Source organism: Oncorhynchus mykiss, chromosome 21 (assembly GCF_057628025.1).
Source record: "Oncorhynchus mykiss isolate SJ-2025 chromosome 21, ASM5762802v1, whole genome shotgun sequence".
Classification (NCBI taxonomy): Eukaryota; Metazoa; Chordata; class Actinopteri; order Salmoniformes; family Salmonidae; genus Oncorhynchus; species Oncorhynchus mykiss.
In genome coordinates, this window is record NC_143042.1 from 22,663,259 (window position 1) to 22,673,055 (window position 9,797).

At 44.0% G+C, this 9,797-nt stretch overlaps 1 protein-coding gene across 1 annotated transcript in view; it reads right to left on the minus strand.

Annotated features, from left to right (window-relative positions):
* LOC110500248 (synapsin-3) overlaps positions 1-9,797 on the minus strand; it is a 124,948-nt gene that overhangs the window by 39,986 nt on the left and 75,165 nt on the right. The window lies entirely within an intron of this gene.

Consider the following 9,797-nt stretch of genomic DNA (forward strand, 5'->3'; position numbering starts at 1 on the left):
AGTATAAATGGTGTTGGGCTGAATGAAATTAGTTTAGATAATGTAAGACTGAATCAAAAAATAAACATTGTACCAATTGGGTGATTCATGGCATCAATCAACTGCCATAGATTCACTGAGCTGAAAATCATACTGTACATGCGTTGTTGATTATCACTTAAATGTTCAACCTACATTACTGTGTGAATAACATACACAGCATGATGTAGCCTGATAACATGCAAGGCCCATTACAAGGTTATTAGCACCTAAGGTGGGGTGAGATAAGCCTAAAGGGAAGGGTGAGAGTACTCTCCTGAATTGATGATGTTGTTGTTACCAATTGTGCTAATGCTCACTTTAGGAAGCGTGGGGCAAAATTTAAAGCTTAAACAAGCATGAAAATATGATTGGATATACAGTGCCTTCAGAAAGTATTCAGACCCGTTGACATTTTCCACATTTTATTACGCTACAGCCTTATTCTAAAATTGATTTAAATCGTTTTTACCCCTGATCAATCTACACACAATACCCCATAACGACAAAGCAAAAACTGTTTTTGAAATTTCTGCAAAAAAATTCAATAATCACATTTATGTAAGTATTCAGACCCTTTACTCAGTACTTTGTTGAATAACCTTTTGGCAGTGATTACAGCTTAGAGTCTTCTTGGGTATGATGCTACAAGCTTGGCACCTGCATTTGGGGAGTTTCTCCCATTCTTCTCTGCAGATCCTCTCAAGCTCTGTCAGGTTGGATGGGGAGCGTCGCTGCACAGCTATTGTCAGGTCTCTCCAGAGATAGTCGATCGGCTTCAAGTCCAGACTCTTGCTGGGCCACTCAAGGACCTTCAGAGACTTGTCCCTGAAGCCACTCCTGCGTTGTGTTTGCTGTGTGCTGTGTGCTTAGGCTCGTTGTCCTGTTGGAAGGTGAACCTTCGCCCCTAGTCTGAGGTCCTGAGCACTCTGGAACAGGATTTCATCAAGGATCTCTGTACTTTGTCCTGTTCATCTTTGCCTCGATCCTGACTAGTCTTCCAGTCCCTGCTGCTGACAGCATGATGCTGTTACCACCATGCTTCACCGTAGGGATGGTGCCAGGTTTCCTCCAGACATAGCGCTTGGCATTCCAGGAAAAGAGTTCAATCTGGATTTCATCAGACCAGAGAATCTTGTTTCTCATGGTCTGGGAGTTTTTAGGTGCCTTTTGGCTAACTCCAAGCGGGCTGTCATGTGCCTTTTACTGAGGAGTGGTTTCTGTCTGGCCACTCTACCATAAAGGCCTGATTGGAGGAGTGCTGCAGAGATTTTAATTTTATTTAACTAGGCAAGTCAGTTCAGAACAAATTCTTATTTACAATGACGGCCTACACCCGCCAAACCCTAACGACACTGGGCCAATTGTGCTCCGCCCTATGGGACTCTCAATCCCGGCCAGTTGTGATACAGCCTGGAATCGAACCAGGGTCTGTAGTGACACCTCTAGCACTGAGATGCAGTGCATTAGACTGCTGCGCCACTTGGGAACCATGGTTGTCCTTCTGGAAGGTCCTGCCATTTCCACTGAGGAATTTTAGAGCTCTGTCAGAGTGACCATCAGGTTCTTGGTCACCTCCCTTACCAAAGCCCTTCTCCCCCGATTGCTCAGTTTGGCCGGGTGGCCAGCTCTAGGAAGAGTCTTGGTGGTTCCAAACTTCTTCCACCTAAGAATGATGGAGGCCACTGTGTTCTTGGGGACTTTCAATGATGAAGAATATTTGTGTTACTCTTCCCCAGATCTGTGCCTTGACACAATCCTGTCTCGGAGCTCTACGGACACTTCCTTCGACCTCATGGCTTGGTTTTTGCTCTGACATGCAGTGTCAATGGTGGGACCTTATATAGACAGGTGTGTGCCTTTCCAAATCATGTCCAGTCAATTGAATTTACCACTGGTGGACTCCAATCACGTTGTAGAAACATCTCAAGGATGATCAATGGAAACAGGATGCACTGGAGCTTAATTTTGAGTCTCATAGCAAAAGGCTGAATACTTATGTAAATAAGGTATATGTTTTTTATTTCTAAAAACCTGTTTTCGCTTTGTCATTATGGAGTAATGTGTATAGATTGCGGAGGATTTAAAAAAAAAATGTAATCCATTTTAGAATAAGGCTGTAATGTAACAAAATGTGGAAAAAGTCAAGGGGTCTGAATACTTTCCAAAGACACTGTACATAAGCCATAAAAGGTTATTTTCATTTCGTGCAATATTAGCTCTACCCTCTGACCTGTACTGTATTTCACAAGATTTATTGCCAAGTACATGTGATCATACACAAGGGAGTGCATGCATGTAGTTGTTGGCTCTTACTCTACCGCACACCTGAGGAAAACAATAGAAGGAACAGGCAGCTCCTTTTGGCAAAAAAGAGGGGAATCTTCTGCAGACTACACAAATCCAGAGCCCAAATCTCAGCACAGCCACTGCTTTCAATGAGGCCCCAGTACAGAGGAAGAAAGAGAGGGAAGGGAACATCAAGGGGGGGAAAAAAATATTTTGGAACAGCTGGATGCGGCACACCCTGGCTCTATTTATACCGGCAGAAGGGAACGAGAGAGCCAACTTCTACCGTAGAACGAGTCCCGGGCAGCTGGCCGTCTCGCTTTTGATGTCTCACTCAAACCAAACCCTGGCCTGGCAGCTCCATCCTCATAGCCCAGGGCTGCTCCATCCTCATAGCCCAGGGCTGCTCCATCCTCATAGCCCAGGGCTGCTCCATCCTCATAGCCCAGGGCTGCTCCACTTCTTCACCTGGAAAAGGGCTCCGTTTAGCATGGCGAAGGAAACGGTTTGTCTAGAGAACAACATGAGTAGAAGAGTGGTAGGGTTACCCTGGCCTGACCTCTTTTTACCCAGGATGGGCTGGATAGGGCACACTGTGTAAGAAGAAGTGACAGGGAGTCACTCAGGGACAATGGGGCGCTACAAGGAATTGCAAGTGTGGCGTGAGGGTTTTGAGTGTGGTTTGAGTATATTGCTTCATGTCCAGTAAAGCAATAAATTGAGGGAGTCTTCTCAGTGTGCCTATACGCCCTGTTTCTAAAGACAACATTTATCATTATTGGGTTAGGCAAAAGCAATCACAAGCTGCTTTCTCACGATCTGCACTTTGTATACTGTCCTTTATAGACAACCAAGTATAATACTTTGCTTTAAAACTGAATTTACAGCCACCAATTCCCCAAATATATACAACACTTACAGCCACTTTATGACCAGTTGAAGGAAAATACAAAAACACTGTTCCATTGTAATGGTGAGACAAAACATTTATCGAAACTCTAAAAAGGTCTATGACATATTCTCTTTCTAAAATGGCCTAGTCATCCTCAGTTGCCCAAACATCACTATCAATTTGAGGACATTAGTGTGAAACAGCACAATGTTCCCATGATGCTGTGAATAAATGTTTGTGCAGCTTCTCCTGTGGTGCTGTAAATCTGGATTTGGGATGAGCAGCGGTACCTCACACAGCAGTTTGTCCGGTAACACCGCGGTCCACACACCCAACGGGCCATGGTCTGGCCTGGCTCACCACTACCAGAGGGGGAGTAGAAGATGAGCCAAGCACAATGACAGCATGCTGATGGATAAAAGGACAATACTCCATAACTCACAGGCCACAGTAAGCCCCACACCCGCTTTGGTTCAATGGTTCAATGCTACCGCAAAAATGAAGTCCGTGTGTTAGGGTTGCGGCATGTAAGCCATGGGTCCTTGTAAATGCAATACACAGAGGATATTGTAGCTCTATCTACGCAACATAATGCAGTGAACACATTCAGTGTAATTATAGTAGTGGGCAGATATTAATACCGTTAAGTCATACAGTGCGATATCATAGTGACCACATGCTATGGTATGCGTATATGGAAAACAGCAACTAATAGGGGTATTCCTGTGAAATCATGTCTATATTTGGGTTCCCACAATTCCCTAGGAACATAAGGTTGCCTCCACGCAGTGTGACATCTACATCCGGTGAATCCACAGCCCTCCAACCTCCCTACCCATGAATCACTGGTCTCCAGTCCATCCACCATCCTTCACCGATTAGCTAAGCCCCCTCCTCCCACTCACCTTCCTTAACTGTTTCTGGGAAGGACTGCTGGTTAAGTAAGAGGAAACACACGTACTGGCCCATTTTAAGCTGCCAGTGGAATCCTACTACAACTAGATGCCAATGAATGCATAGGAGCTCAGTGCATTACCAGTACAATAACACACTGGTTGGAGATAGCAGGTAGCCTGGTGATTAAGAGCGTTAAGCCAGTAACCGAAAGGTTGCTGGTTCAAATCCCCATGCCGGCAAGGAGGGAAAAAAACTGCTTCTGCCCTTGAGCAAGGCAGTTAACCCACAACAACTGCTCCCCAGGCGCTGAGGACGTGAACGTCGATTGAGGCAGCCCCCCCCCCACCTCTCTGATTCAGAGGGTTTGGGTTAAATGCGGAACACACATTTTGGTTGAACGTATCCACTTACGCAACTAACTAGGTATCCCCTTTAGTGTCCCTGGCATGTTACAATGATAAGAAGGCTAGTCAACAAAATATAAAAACACCCAATGACAGCGATTCCAGTTACTCATAAAACAGTGTACAGTTACTGGGTTTATCTTCTAGTTTGACAGCACATAGATCATTGGAATGGTAAACCTAAATAATTCCTAACAGCCCAGGCCTTTCAGTGGTCAGTCAATGAGACAGCCTTATATGACCAAAGTAAATAGAAAAGTCATTTTTACTGTGCTCAGCATAGGACTGCCCGTTACCGTGACTACCCTGCATTCCCTCAGCCTCCTGGAATTCTAAGGAGCTATTTCCATACTGTCATGCGTCTTGTGTATCCCAACTGCTGTGCGGTGTCTCATGGCAACAGTCATTTTGGGGGTTTCTCTGACTGATGGTTTGACAGTACACCAAATATGTACTGTACAGTATGCAAGGGAGGGAAGAGGGACTCTGGCACAGAGCAGTGAAGCACTGTGGTTGTTACTTGGCCCTAATGTGTCGGAAGTCACTGACGGTTCATCATACTTTACCTGCTGGGAGCGGGAGTCCAATGAGTGAGATGAAGGGCACAGGTCAGGGACGCGTTTCCCTTTCCTAGTAGTCAAAGGTCTCCATTGAACATGAACTGATAGCCATAATCTCACTGTTAGCTAATGGGAACAGTGAACGGACAGTGGTTTCACCATAGAGATAGAGCTAAGGAGCTGTCTGTGACATCTTGCTTTGATGATGAAATGTTTTAAAGAGCGGTGTAGATGAATGAGCTGCTGATAAATACGGAGATGAAAACATTTCCGGGTCACGATAATGCTTCCAGGTTTCCTAGTTGACCTCCTAGAGGATAGGAAGTAGATCCAAGGGTAGCTTCACAATCATCTAAACAATGGGCATCACACTGTGCTGACAGATCAGAGATAGAACGCTTTGACTTTATCACACAAGTGGCGGCTTCCTTTTATATTGCAAAAAACTGATAACGACTCTACCATTTAAGATTATGTAGTCTCTCGTGGCATATCGAGAAGCCCGCCAGCATGACATTTGATTCTGGGTGACAAGATTAAAGATTGAAGCCCAACACCTATTATCTTCACTCACAAATGAAGTCCGACACCAGTTGACTGAATGGGGTGTTTGTTTGACCTGCAGGACCAGACGTCCAGGAAGTTTCAATTAAATCATCTCTCACTTACCCTCTATTAGTCTCACAGGCCTGTTTGGCACGCAGTGGAAATGTCTACCAATGTCTAAAGCCACTGTATGTGTGGGTGAGTTAGCCTAAGTGAATTCACTCAGGCCAGTGCGTTTGGTTAGGGGGATGGAATGTAGTGGAAACTTGAGCGTTGCCAACCTTCATTGGTTTTTACTACCTTACACGATATGCATTGCTCATCTCATGTACTGAAGTATTTTACAGGTTTTCTTTTAAAATAAACAGCAGTAAAGCAAAAAGGGGGCCATGTTCCACTTAAGCACTATGGCATGTAGGAGAGGGAGTAGCGTAGGAGGACCAACAGGAAGGAACCCCAGTGAGTCATGCATGTTTGGATGTGATCCCCCGGAGATCCTCTCTCGGCGCTGCTATCTTTTCAACATTCGCCTCTTCCTGTGTCTATTTAACGGCTTGTCAGTCGCATGAAAAGGTATTTCACCGCCTGGTCCCTTTTGTCATTACAGAACCACACATAGAGCCTTCAAACACCTTTTAGCGCACAATGCCTCCCCAGGCTCCCCGAAGGCTGGCTGGGCAGCTTGCACTAAATAACAGGCACTTTTTCTATACATAGATTTTTAGAGATGAGATTGTGCGCCTGCATTATGCTTACAGTATGTTGGCCTAATTAGGACAACATTTCCAGAAGGTCCAATGGTGTTTTTTTTGTGTAAAGGACAGATGGGGTCATAAGGAAACGTCATGAGTGATATCACAAAGAGAGCATGCAGGGCTGCGCCTCCCTCCCCATGCCATTATTCTCTTTTGTCACAATCTTTTTATATAAAGTGACTTCAGAAATGTTAGATAATAACTATAAAAAGGTACATTGACAAAGGCTTAAAATCGAGGTCATGTTAAAATCGAGGTCATGGTGAAATAAGCAAAGACGTAATGTGGTTATTGGAGTATTTGTTTGAAGAATCCTCAGGGACATCAGATGGAAATGGTGGACACCACCCTGGTAGAGTTGAGAAGCTCAGTTAAAAGAAAATGATAAACGTCACCGCTAACTGCCCCGCACCAAGAAAAAAAACTAATAAGTCTCCAATGTCTGACCCGACAAGGAATGCAACAAATGATGACGACTCCGTCATGTTCCAACCTGACACAATGACTCAGGGGTTATGTCATTAATGGTTAACAATGGCCTTGCATATCTCCTGTTTTCCTTGGATGCTCACCATGAAATTCTGACATGCCATCCCATCTGCATATAAAAAAAAATGTATCTTATAAAAAAACTGGACTTTAGCTGTGGTCATCTGATTCTATTCCAAAGTTGTTTATTTATGTCTAGAGCAGGGGTGGGCAAACATTTTGGCTCGAGGGCCACGTCGGGATTTAGAAATTCAACGGAGACACATTTCTGGGGGGACCAATTGTTTTTATAAAATCAATTTGCGGGGGCCTCCCGAGTGACGCAGAGGTCTAAGGCACTACATTGCAGCGCTTGAGGTGTCACTACAGACACGGATTCAATCCCAGGCTGTGTCACAGCTGGGAGATGACTGGGAGGCCCATGAGGCGGCGCACAATTGGCCCAGCGTCATCCGGGTTAAGAGAGGATTTGGCAGGTCGAGATTTCCTTGTCCCATTGCGCTCTAGTGACTCCTGTGGCAGGCCAGGCAAATGCACGCTGACACGGTCGCCAGGTGTACGGTGTTTCCTCCAACACATTGGTGCAGCTGGTTTCCGGGTTAAGCGGGCAGTGTGTCTTGAAGCAGTTACGACTTGGCTGGGTCGTGTTTCGGAGGATACATGGCTCTCGACCTTCGCCTCTCCTGAGTCCGTACGGGAGTTGCAGCGATGGGACAAGACTATAACTACCAATTGGATACATCGAAATTGGGGAGAAAAAAGGTGTAAAAAAATATATCTATCTATATACACTACCGTTCAAAAGTTTGGGGTCACATCAAATTTATCAGAAATACAGTGAAGGCCCATTATCAGCAACCATCACTCCTGTGATCCAATGGCACATTGTGTTAGCTAATCCAAGTTTATCATTTTAAAAGGCTAATCATTAGAAGACCCTTTTGCAATTATGTTAGCACAGCTGAAAACTGTTGTCCTGATGAAAGAAGCAATAAAATGGACCTTCTTTAGACTAGTTGAGTATCTGGAGCGTCAGCATTTGTGGGTTTGAATACAGGCTTAAAATGGCCAGAAACAAATAACTTTCTTCTGAAACTCGTCACTCTATTCTTGTTCTGAGAAATGAAGGCTATTCCATGCAACACATTGCCAAGAAACTGAAGATCTCGTACAACGATGTATACTACTCCCGTCACAGAACAGCGCAAACTGGCTCTAACCAGAATAGAAAGAGTGGGAGGCCCCAGTGCACAACTGAGCAAGAGGACAAGTACATTAGTGTCTAGTTTGAGAAACAGACGCCTCAAGTCCTCAACTGGCAGCTTCATTAAATAGTACCAGCAAAACACCAGTCTCAACGTAAACAGTGAAGAGGCGACTCTGGGATGCTGGCCTTCTACGCAGAGTTCCTCTGTCCAGTGTGTGTTCTTTGCATATCTTAATCTTTCCTTTTTATTGGCCAGTCTGAGATATGGCTTTTTCTTTGCAACTCTGCCTAGAAGGCCAGCATCCCGGAGTCGCCTCTTCACTGTTGACATTGAGACTGGTGTGCTTTTCTTTCAAAAACAAGGACATTTCTAAGTGACCACAAACTTTTGAACGGTAGTGTATATAGATATATATATTTTTTATAGGTAAAAAAAAAATGTATGTCTCGCGGGCCAGATTGAAGTGCCCCCCCTTGGTTTAGAGGAAGGATACCAAGAATGTCCAGGGTATACATACTGTACATGCCCTCCTGAACAAACACAGGTTGATTATATAGGAAATAGTGATCAGGAAACTGTATAATTCTGAAATAATAACTTAATATAATATTTATTTGCAGTGTGCCCCTTATTGTACAGTCACAACATGATCTGCGTATGACAGACACACTTTGCCAACAATTACATCCTTTACTGTTGTTAAACGAAACCGACAGACAAAGGCCTACTGCATGCGATACACTGTTGCACACACCACTTGTATGTTTTTATGGGCCACATAACCTAAATGAAGAAAAACTCAAAAAAGAAACACACTTGACCAGTTCTGGGTTGTTAGCTTATTGTAATGATGTCATTTCCAACAGCCTTACCTGCTGGGCCTGTTCCTATTGAGGTTAACAGAGAGCGTTCTAAAAGGTGATCATGAGAGGGGCTATAGGGTCATAGTTCAGTAGCCTGGGATTACTCTGGCTTTGTTATATAAATCTCTCAACTCTCCACAGATCAGCCTCCATACACAGCGATATCTCCACTCAGGTTCCTGATCCCTTACATAAAAACACAGAGGCGAGAAAAAACTGATTAAACTTAAATTTGTCTAATTCTAGAGATTGTAGCCAGCGTGAAGGATTTTACCAGCACACACACTGGGTCACTTGAAAAACACTTCTCTCTCTCAACTTCAGCATGAGAAGCTTTTGAAAATGAGGCTGGTTGTGAGACTAATGCCAATACGCAGAAGTGATTTTTCAAAAGGTATAAAAGGGTTCTGTGGTTCTCACAGAGGTGTATTCATAAGCATACATGGTTTTATACAACAGGTGCAAGTTTTTTTGAACTATATGAAAAGGTATGGTGTAAACAAATGAAGTTCATTACTGCCTAGAATTGAGCTTTGATCACTGACCAGAAAATGCTACAGAAGTTCACCGAACATAAATGGACATTTAGTGGTGAGCCTGGATAAACCACAAAACCATGTCTTTCTGATACACCCAAAGGAAACCTAATTTGTACATGTTGCTGTTTCAATGTTAACATTAACAAAACATGGTAATAACAACATAAAAACAAGTGGCAAGTCTCCCATTAATTATGATAAATAAATGCTCCTTGTAGGTATGAAACATTACATCAGGCTTATACGGGCATCACTACAGTCCCTGGTTCAAATCCAGGCTGTATCACATCCAACCGTGATTGGGAGTCCCATAGGGCGGCGCACAATTGCCCCAGCG